Source organism: Nelumbo lutea, chromosome 7, assembly GCF_056320005.1.
Source record: "Nelumbo lutea isolate HS-2025 chromosome 7, American lotus-T2T, whole genome shotgun sequence".
Classification (NCBI taxonomy): domain Eukaryota; kingdom Viridiplantae; phylum Streptophyta; class Magnoliopsida; order Proteales; family Nelumbonaceae; genus Nelumbo; species Nelumbo lutea.
Window position 1 is genome coordinate 22,282,508 of NC_142690.1, and position 8,940 is coordinate 22,291,447.

An 8,940-nucleotide genomic window follows, 5' to 3' on the forward strand; every position below is an offset into this window, starting at 1 on the left:
AAACCCATCATATGGACTATATGGGCCCAACACTTACCCTAAGTGGTCCCTAGGCCAAACCACATTGTAGCACCTAGGGATTGTGGGCAGATGCAAGATTAGCCCATCAGGTATTACCCTCAATGATCTTACACTTAACCTCTCATCCCATAATGATCAAACACTGCCTAACAAGAGAGGACCTCTCAGCCCATAATGATCAAACACTGCTCGACAAGAGATGACCTCTCCCTTGGCTGCAAGGAAAAATGTTGCACTCTCTGCTTATATGGATCCCGAGAATTAAAACCTTTGGCAAACATTTTAGAAATCATACCATATATATATATATATATACTTTTATATATTTTGCAAAAACAAATTTCAACGATTGAAATCGACATTGAAATCGACTGCCGACAGTCTTGGTTTCCATTAGCGAGAGTGTATCCCCGATCATTACCTTTGTCTGACAAAGGGGCTGATCCTGTCACTATGATCACCCACTCAGATGAATTTTTAGACTGTCTCAACATACCAAAGTTTTGACCCCCGCTAAGGAGCTCATTGATTGGTACATCAAAGACAGCCCAATCGGGCACCTAGTGCAGCATCATAATTGAGTCTAGGGGTCGGGTGCAATTTTCCAGTTTTACCCATTAATCTCCAAGGTCCAGGGCAATACTGGAAATCTGGTCTGGTTCAAAGATTCAATTAATCCTACACTGCATGTGCCTTGAGTCTCAACCGCACCTCAACCGACTTGGTGGCACATCAGTGTCAGCCTTATCAGAATAGGTCTCCCCAGACCGACTCACTGGCTGTGAATATTCTAAACTAACATGAGTCTCATTAAATGTCCAGTTTAAGGGTATTACACAGAAACACACCACAATAACATGAATCAAAATATGTACTTTATTTATTTATAATAAACTCATAATGTACATAATTCTGATTGGAATTAAAGGCATACAAAAACTGTCTAACAAGAATTATGTGGAAGGCCAAGATAGTAAGGGCAGCAGTATCTTTTTGATTTGAGGATAACCAAGGAGGAGTAGATAGAAGGCATTACAATAAGATTTGAACATTGGATAAAAACCTTGGACTTCGTCCGATCATTCTGTCATTGATATTGTAAATTCTTGGACAGTAGTGGCACAAACAGGAAAAAGGAAAAGGTGCATATGAATTGGACTCCACCAGCTGACATAATAAAATTGAACTTTGATCGAAGTTCCATGGGTAATTCGGGCAGAGCAGGTATAGGGGGTGTATTCAGGAATCACTTGGGTTAGGTGATGGCATTGCCCTCCGGGCCAATTGGTAATGGTGATTCAGTTAGAGCTGAACCACTGGCACTGGCTAAACAGTGCCAAGAATATCAAATAGCAACCCTCCAACCCAACCTATCAAATAGCCTAAAAAATCTAGTAAGAGACACAAAAAGATAGAAACACATCCAGCAAACCAACAACCAACAATTAATCATTACTTGAGGTCGATACGGGCCGATACGTATCAATACTTTGAGCCTTGAATACCCATAACAAAATTAAATAAGAATTTGCATCTTTTTTTTTTTCATTTTGCACTGCCATGCGTTTGTGCTAGTGCAAATAAAATTGCACTGCAATCAAACACAGCCTAGAGTAAGGGTAGTTTCCCTACTTTTGTTCTCATCAGTGGAGTGTGAAACTAAGGCATTACTTGAGGCTCTAGAGCTTGCTGTGGACCTAAATCTGAATTGTATTATTTTCGAGGGAGATGCATTGCAAGTAACTTCTTCTCTGTTGGGGGAAGATGTTTCTCCTCTTTGGCGAATCACCAATGTTATTGCCGATTGCAGAGAGCTTTTAAACTCAATCTCTGCTTCTCGGTTACCCACATTAAAAGAAATGGGAACATGGTGGCTCATAAGCAGGCTGGTCATTGCCACCTCGGTTTATTTCTTTGGATTTAGATGCTGATAATAATATTTTCTGAGCAGTTTTAGTTAATGAATTGATTTAAGGCGTAAAAAAAATGCAATCTAAGCTTAGAGAGATCTAAATATGCACGGATATGGTAAAAAGATAATGACACTAGGAAAACACATAAGTTGCAATGGTTACATGATTTTGTTCCATACATATACCTTGTTTATAGTGATCTATGATTTTGTTCCTTACATCACTAACTCTTGTTGTAGGTCATAGATCACTCACTATGAACAAGGTATATGTATGGTACAAATATATTTTTTAATAATTTGTTTGTATTATAAACCATGGTTAAAAGTATCAATACGATATGCCGTGTATTGAATATATCGTATAATATTTTTGCGTGTCATATACATTTATTTATAGGTGTTTTTGAGAACTCATTTTTTATTATTTAATATATATAAAAATATGCCTAAAACTGAAATTTAAAAAACCAAGAAAAAAGATAAAAGGCGCATGCTTTAAAATATTGATACACCTATGCCGATATACAAAGGTGTATCAATACTTTGAACCTTGCTACTGGGTAACAACACATTAAAGCCCAGTAGGGATATTTTTTCTCACCAAAATGTGGATGGTGGTTGGCAATTTGGTATTTCTAGGGTGAATTGTTACAACATGGAACTTACATATTGTAGAACCATTTTAGGTTTATGGTAGATAGAGCATATATAGTAGCTGTGTTTTTCTTGTGAGTAAGGGTGTTAATGGACCAGTTTTGGATTGGAACCCGTCCAGTCTAAAATCAATTTGGACGGATTGGATGGACCAACAATATATATTGGATTGGACCAATCTGGTCCAAAATATTTATTAGATTGGATTGGACCTGGTCTATCCGTAACAAGTTTATATTGGATTGGGTTGGATTAAGCCAATATTGGGTTTATTGATATAAAATAGGAATATATGTGCCAATGGACTGGGTTTGAGTTGAAACCAATCTATTTCAAAATGAATTTAAACAGATCGGACGATTCAGACATTGAATTGGACCGGTCCAAATTGGTCCAAAACATTCATTGGATTGGATTGGACCTGGTCCATTTATAATGGACTCACATCGGACTGGATCAGATTGACCAAATCCAGTCCAATTGACACCCCTGCTTGTGAGGGGATTGATAGAAAAGGATCAATATCTTCAGGTGGTGTTCATTGATATTGAGAAAGCATATATGCCACATATGATAGTCTTTAGCGAGATAATATGGACATTTTTGAAAAAAAAGGGTTTGAACTTGGAATTTAGGCCTAATTAAGAATATTTATGATGATGCAATAATTGATGTAACATTAAGGTTATGTTTGGTTTGAAGGAAAAGGTAGGGAAAGGAAGGGGAAGGAATGAAAACCTATACAAAGTTTGAAAAAGTTTCCTTGCCTTTTCTTTTCTTTCCCCACTTTTTCCTTCAAACTAAACATAGCTTGAGTGATCAAATATATTCAGAACAGGGCTCATACCCATGGTGCTTGTTGTGTATTGATAACATTGTTTTAATTGATGGTGCATGATACTAGCAACGGGTCAAATACAACATTATGTTTATGGACAAAACTTTGGAACAAAAGGTTTTGAAATAAGTAGGATTAAAATAGAATACGTGCTATGTGTATTTAATAATAATAATAATAGTAGAGTAAATCAATGTACACTTAAGATTGATGACTAAGAGAAAACCTAATAGGAAAAATTTAGGGATGCATTCAAAGTCATGAAAGAGTTGTAAGTCCGATTAGGTTATATGGAGTAGAGTGTTGAACAGTCAATAAAGTAGAATGCATACTTAAAAGTGGGTTTGTTCAAAGAAGTTTAGGAATAACTCTAATAGGTGATAAAGTGAGAGGAATAAGATTAATATGATTTAGTCACACGCATATAATACACTTACAATACTTGTAAGAAAAATTGATCTATTACAAGTTAAAGGTTAGAACTAGAAGTGTTAGGGTGTCATTCCATTCTGTCTATTGCCATATCAGTTTTAAATTATGAGCCCTCAAATTGTTTCACTCTTTAGTTCATCCCTAGCTCTTCTAGTTCTAGCCCCTTGAACTTTGTAAAAGTTCATTTCTTCAAAAAAAAAAAAAAAGAGTTTTTCTTGGCTCTTGTGTACATTTCTTCTTCTTTTGCTGTTAGATTTTAGTTGGCTCTTGAGTACCGTTTTTTTCCCTCTTTGGTCACATAGGATTCTCTATTTGTGGTGTTGATATTTGGGGAGGGGAGGGGGGGGGGGAGTTCATAGTGCTGTCATCCAATCATTTTCCAAATAAATTATAAAGAAGCTCCTCAAGTTACCAACCAACCATAATGAGAATGTATGGAAAACTTCTGACGTTTGATTGCACTACTTGAAACTTTGTCCACAATCATCCTTCAACCCTTAAAACACTAGTCCAGGGACATCTAATCCTTAAGGTTTTGTTTGATTTGAAGGAGTCAAATCAAATGCAGCCTAAAGAATGTGATTCCCACTTGGGCACCAAAAGTATGATAACCAATCAATTGGTATTTATCAAGTGGTAACTAATCATCTGGTGCCATTATCCAATGTTGGTCTTCAGCTATCTAGGGCCTTGGGAGGGGTGGACCGAAGGACTACGTATTCTTCTAACCTTTAGCATTTTCTTTGCATAAAATGGTTGCCTTCAGACTTGAACACACATTCCCATTATTGTCAGCCCGAGATTTTATCATTATTTTGTAACTAATTAACTGGTGCAAATTTATATGGGTTTCTGATTGGTTAAAGATTTTCAGATTCCATACCATCCCGGCACTTTGTAATTATCTAAAAAAGACAAGAAGGAATTAATATTCAAGTTGGTTCAATTCAGCCTTCTTCCAATTATATTGGGTCGACTACATGAATCTTGTTTCACAATTCGGATATATAATCCTTGAACAAGGCAATAGAAATAGACAGCAAAACTAAAACAATATCAAAATGGAATCACGGTTACTTTTGTTAAGAGTCAAATGCTGGATTAAGGTTAATTTGTACTGTAGTTCGTTTTGGCATTGTTTGGTAAGAATATTACTTTATACTGAAAATGAAAGTAAATTTGTTCTTGCATTTAATATGGGAGCAAAGTATGCTTCTAAAAACAATGAAGAAACACTCTGCTGGTCAAATAAATTAGGTAGACCAGACTCTTGAAATTTGTGGTTGTACTCATTTACCAAACACAGTGCAAAATCTGTAAATGCAAAACCGAAACAGGTTTGTATTTGTACTTTTTGATCAAATTTGCATTTACATCAATAAATATAATTTTTACACTTTACCAAGCACGTTTATGACTCTATAATGAAGTAAAGACGCAAACCTTACAAAGACGCAAGGAATAATGTGGCTAATGTTAATGGTTTGCATTTTTCTTTTTGTTTTTGAGAGAAAGACAAGAGGGGTTAGAGGTTAGCAAAAACTTTTGCTAAATTAGATTTATGTTTTTGTATCACCTGAATTTTCTCTGTTCTCCGGCTTTGTTCAACCAATACATTATAAATCAAGGTTTTAAAAAACAAACCGGACAATGAACGGTTTGGGGTCCGGTTCTTAGGTCGAATGGTTTGACCTTTCAAATAAAACAGATGGCCCGTTTTGATAAAAAAAAATAATAATAAAAAAATGTCCAAAAACCATTGGAAGGTTCGAACAGTTTGACCACCTGAATCAGCGGTTTGCTGACCAAATCAACAATTTTTGGCCAAAAGACGGTTTTGGGATAAAATGGAATTAGTCAGGTTCCTGATTTTTTTGGTCCGACCATCCGGTCCGGTTCGAGCCGGTTTTGAGAACATTGTTATAAATAACCATGTAAATATGATTCCATGGCTGTGACCTAGGTTTGAATCTTTTTCTTTGCATTTTATTAGGTGTTTAAGTTTTTAAAGAAGTTGTGAGTTGCTTAGGCTATGTCTGGTTCAACTTTCATTCTTGTTCATTCTTTCCAATAATAAAATCTAGAATGGACTGACAATCCTATGTATAGATTTTTTAGGGGTAAGGCTTCTACGTCCTCCTCTCTTAAGTTATTAATTTTTGTATTATTAATAAAATTTCAATGGCCACCCACTGAGAGCAAATTTTGGGACTTAAGAAAAAGTAGAAATAAGCAAAATGAGAAAATGTTTCTACAAACCAAACACTATTTAAAAAAAAAAGAATTATTTTTAGGACAAGAATAAAAATAAATTTTAAACCCATTTGGTTATAAATTTCATCTTCATTTATTTTTTATGGAAGCGGTTAATATCTATTTAAAACTAAAAGAAATTAATTTGTTGAATTGAGTAGGCAGTTGTGCAAAAGAAGAAAAGAGTTTGGAAATTCAAAATAGAAATGAAATATAAAATTTCTAAAATTAAAAATAAAATTAATAACATGAAGAAATACAAAAAAATCTAATAAGTTCATCAAATTGATAATAGTATATTCAATAAAGATAATAATATTAATAGTCATAAAATATAGTAAAATATGACAAAATTGTGCCCCATACTGTTTATTTTCATTTTTTAAGGAAGCTCTGTGCCAGCAGTCATAACCCGCTGACATATATTTTTATTGGCGGATGTCTTCACAACAGATTGCTGGCCATCCACCGCTGAAAACTATGACAATGGTTATTATTCATTCTTGCCCAAAATGAGCAAGAATTGAAAGAACAAAGCTTGCAGCAGTGAACCTAACATGCCTTAATGGCTGAAGCTGAAATTGGCTAGATTAATATATCATTTACTACTTTATTACTTAAATATTTATTCACTATTAACAATAAGTCGTTTAATTCAACTACTTCAGCCATTAACAACAGACCATTGATTGACAACTGAAGTGGGTGAACTGAATGATTTATTGCTTTGTCTTTTAATGAATAAGTTATAAAGTTGGTTTGAAGTGTGAACTCCTTAGGGCTGTAAATGGATCATATTGGATTGGCAATGAGTAGACCCGAATTTGATTTGTTTATATTCAAATTTGAATTGGATCTCATCTATCATACTTATGTTGGATTGCAATCCCGGTGTTGAATGGCATAAATAAATAAAACTAAAAATGATTTTGTTATTATATTTTATGAACAAAGTTAATTAAAAATTGCAATCCCTTCATAATATACAAAAACAGTAGAGGTAGAGTTAGTCAATTTTCTAAACTTTAGGGGTAGTTTAAGAAATTTGCCCTTCATAATATACCCTTATTAAAAGGGAGAATGGCGGTTCAGCCCAGGGTCAGAATTTGTTGGCTCAAAGTACATTTGGGATAGGTGCCAGCTCGAAATTGATGCCAATTCACGGGTGGGTATAGGTGCATAAAGTGTGAGTTTTTGACCTTTTGAATGTGATGGTACGCGATCTAGAAGCTCCTAGCTGGAAGATTATCTGGATACTAGTCGCGTAGCGAGTTGGACTGAGCTGCAAGACAAAGGATCAGAGAACCCAGGGTGAATAACCCGGGGAGGTCGCTTCGATGCTTAAGTTAGTATTGTACTCTGATTGTGAGCTGAAAGTTTGAATGCAAGTAAGCTAGTGAGCAAGTAATCACACGTACCTGAGTCTTGGGGGTTGATGCCCTTATATAGCTGGGATGTCATGGGTCTCATGAAATGTTCTCGGGGTCTTCGACTTGAGCCGTAGGGGTACGCTTGGGAAGGCGGGAACCGTGCTAATTGATGGGGGTTACCGTTTCCCTCCGATTCGGATGGGATGAAGTTAAGACGAATGGTTATGCGGCATGATCCCGAAAGGTTCGGAGATAGCTGACAAGCTCCTAGAGATCTGCTACATGTCGATTGCTTAGCCTTAGTCATCCAAGGTGCCTGGATCTCGGTGCCATCAAGGTGCTCGGAGTTCGGTGCCATCCGAGGTGGTTGGGATTTCGAAGTAACTAAACTTGCCGAGGTGATTGTGGTGCTGAGTCATCGTCCAGTTGGTGGTCTACATCCACATGTTCTTTGTTTATCAAGTCGGGCCAAATCACCCCTCATCAATTGCCCCCCACTCCTCGCACGAGGGTCACGACCCGATGCAAGGAGTTCACGTTGAGTTGAGGTGGATTTGGCTTCAGTCGGTTTAGTGGTTTGAGTGCAACTGGCTTTGGTATGATTGAGTACTTCAATTCTGGTTCGCTCTCGCCCTCGAACACTGTTGCGAGGTGGATCAGCATTCCTTCTTCCTGCTTCTTCTTGGTCGGGAGACCGGTGTTGGCTATTGTGGGGTGCCGAGGGGTTTTGTCTCGAGCCAGCACCTCGAGCCCCAAGCTGGCGATCGTCGAAGTGCGACTCGCGATTCTCAAGCCGTGAGTGTTGTTGCTGACTGGTCCTTTCATGTTGGATGACCTCGGGCCTATCCTTTGGGTTCCCTCTTTGAGAAACTGGGGGGTGTGTTGGCCGTTGGTCCTACCCCGAGGTGGGGTCTGACCCCTAGGAAGGACCGGAACCTCTGAGTTTCCCTCATCCCAATGGGGAGATATGCGAACGCTTAGATGAGGCTGCTGGTGGTGCGAGCGTTGGTTCTGGATCTGATTTTGGTACTGACCCGGTTGCTGGTTCGGCTACAGTGGTGGAAATTACTGCTAGTACTGTTGATAGAAATAATACTGTTGAAGTTGTTGAAGCTATTGGAATTGATGCATCAGTTGCATCTAAATCTGCATGGTTCTAACACTTTGAACTAGATCATTGAACTGGTGACACCCAACTGCGAGAGGAATCATCGAAGGGGATGGTGAACTGCCCGATAGTCACTTAAGGGCCTTGAGGGAGTGATGTTGGGTGGTCCTGCCCCCCTAGTGACACTCATGTCGATGCCCTTGCTAGTGTTACTTGGAGATACCATTGAGAGAGAGAGAGTAAGGTAACGAATGAGGTATAATGTTGACATTTTGATCAGATCCCATAGATGGCGCCAATTGATGGTGCATGATCTGGAAGCTCCTAGCTGGAAGATCACCTGGATACT